Below are 2,945 nucleotides of genomic sequence, written 5' to 3' on the forward strand. Positions count from 1 at the left end.
AATTTAATGCAATTCCCATCAAAATCCCTATGAGATTTTTTAAAGAAATGGAACAAAAAATCATCAGATTTATATGGAACTATAAAAAACCCCGAATAGCCAAAACAATCCTAAGGAAAAAGAATGAAGCTGGGGGCATTACAATACCTGACTTTAAACTATATTATAGGGCCACGATAATCAAAACAGCATGGTATTGGCAGAAAAATAGACACTCAGACCAATGGAACAGAATAGAAAGCCCAGAAATAAAACCACATATATATGGTCAAATAATCTTTGATAAAGGGGCCAACAACACACAATGGAGAAAAGAAAGCCTCTTCAACAAATGGTGTTGGGAAAACTGGAAAGCCACATGCAAAAGAATGAAACTCGACTACAGCCTGTCCCCGTGTACTAAAATTAATTCAAAATGGATCAAAGACCTAAATATAAGACCTGAAACAATAAAGTACATAGAAGAAGACATAGGTACTAAAATCATGGACCTGGGTTTTAAAGAACATTTTATGAACTTGACTCCAATGGCAAGAGAAGTGAAGGCAAAGATAAATGAATGGGACTACATCAGAATTAAAAGTTTTTGCTCAGCAAGAGAAACTGATATCAAAATAAACAGACAGCCAACTATATGGGAACTGATATTTTCAAACGACAGCTCAGATAAGGGCCTAATATCCAAAATTTACAAAGAACTCATAAAACTCAACAACAAACAAACAAACAATCCAATTAAAAAATGGGAAGAGGACATGAACAGACACTTCTCCCAGGAAGAGATACAAATGGCCAACAGATATATGAAAAGATGCTCAGCTTCATTAGTTATTAGAGAAATGCAAATCAAAACTACAATGAGATACCACCTCACTCCTGTTAGATTAGCTATTATCAACAAGACGGGTAATAGCAAATATTGGAGAGGCTGTGGAGAAAAAGGAACCCTCATTCACTGTTGGTGGGACTGTAAAGTAGTACAACCATTATGGAGGAAAGTATGGTGGTTCCTCAAAAAACTGCAAATAGAACTACCTTATGACCCAGCAATCCCTCTACTGGGTATATACCCCAAAACCTCAGAAACATTGATACATGAAGACACATGTAGCCCCATGTTCATTTCAGCACTGTTCACAGTGGCCAAGACATGGAAACAACCAAAAAGCCCTTCAATAGAAGACTGGATAAAGAAGATGTGGCACATATACACTATGGAATACTACTCAGCCATAAGAAATGATGACATCAGATCATTTACAGCAAAATGGTGGGACCTTGATAACATTATAAGGAGTGAAATAAGTAAATCAGAAAAAAACAAGAACTACATGATTCCATATATTGGTGGAACATAAAAATGAGACTAAGAGACATGGACAAGAGTGTGGTGGTTACCAAGGCTGGGGGGGAGGGAGGACATGGGAGGGAGGGAGGGAGAGAGTTAGGGGGAGGGGGAGGGGCACAGAGAACTAGATAGAGGGTGACGGAGAACCCCTCGCCCAATCTGACTTTGGGCGAGGGGTTTGCAACATAATTTAATGACAAAATAACCTAGACATGTTTTCTTTGAATATATGTACCCTGATTTATAAATGTCATCCCATTACCATTAATAAAAATTTATTATAAAAAAAAAAAAAGATTAAATGGAGAAAGGACTGGGTGGGTTTTAGGGAATTTCAGAGGTACTTTGGGTTATCTGTTGTGTCAGATGCCCTCGTTCACTCTCCTTATACAGTGGTACCTTGAGATATGAGCAGACCAACATACGAATTTTTTAAGATGCGACTCGGTCCATATTTTTATTCAAGATCCAAGCAAAGGCCCTGGCCGGTTGGCTCAGCGGTAGAGCATCGGCCTGGCATGCGGGGGACCCGGGTTCGATTCCCAGCCAGGGCACATAGGAGAGGCGCCCATTTGCTTCTCCACCCCCCCCCCTTCCTCCCTGTCTCTCTCTTCCCCTCCCGCAGCCAGGGCTCCATTGGAGCAAAGATGGCCCAGGCGCTGGGGATGGCTCCTTGGCCTCTGCCCCAGGCGCTGGAGTGGCTCTGGTCTCGGCAGAGCGATGCCCCGGAGGGGCAGAGCATCGTCCCCTGGTGGGCAGAGCCTCGCCCCTGGTGGGCATGCCGGGTGGATCCCGGTCGGGCGCATGCGGGAGTCTGTCTGACTGTCTCTCCCCATTTCCAGCTTCAGAAAAATTTTAAATAAAAAACAAAAAGAAGGGAAAAAAAAGATCCAAGCAAAATTCCAAGATACAAGTCATGACTCGGGAATCTGCTGCTAGTTGGCGCACGGGTCCAGTATCAGCAGCACAACACCAGCATCTCGTTCTTTCTCACGTGTTACTTGCAGAATCAAGTCGAATCTCGTGCACTGTACTTGTTCTTGTATCATATTTGCATTTTTTACAACTTTTTTTGTGTGCTATCATGGGGCTGAAGAAAGTGAGTGTAAAGGACAGTGGTGAGAAGAAGAAGAGAATGATATCAATAGAAATAAAGCAAGAAATAATAGAAAAACATGAGCATGGTGTATGAGTGATTGAACTGGCAAGGCTGTACTACCACAATATATCTACAATTTGTATCATCCTTAAACAAAAGGATGCCATCAAAAGCGCAAGTGTACCGAAAATACAACTTTTTCTACTTTTCTGTAACCCAACTTAATTTCTGTTTCAGCCTCAATCCTCCAAGGTGGCAGAAACATAAGCTAAATCAGTTCAGGGTCACCCCTGACAATTAAAGTCCAATTAATAAATGTAAGAATAGAACTAGATACTAGGAATTTGGGGGCCAAGAACAAGATACCTAACAGCCTCAAAAGAGGAAAAAAGGATGGTCAGGGAACCGTCTGGGGAATATGATGTGTAAAATGAAACAATAGGATGAATGAAGGTAGCCAACCAAAGAAAGAAAGAAAACAGCATGCTAGGCACAGGG

The sequence above is a fragment of the Saccopteryx bilineata genome, chromosome 3 (genome assembly GCF_036850765.1).
Source record: "Saccopteryx bilineata isolate mSacBil1 chromosome 3, mSacBil1_pri_phased_curated, whole genome shotgun sequence".
Classification (NCBI taxonomy): Eukaryota; Metazoa; Chordata; class Mammalia; order Chiroptera; family Emballonuridae; genus Saccopteryx; species Saccopteryx bilineata.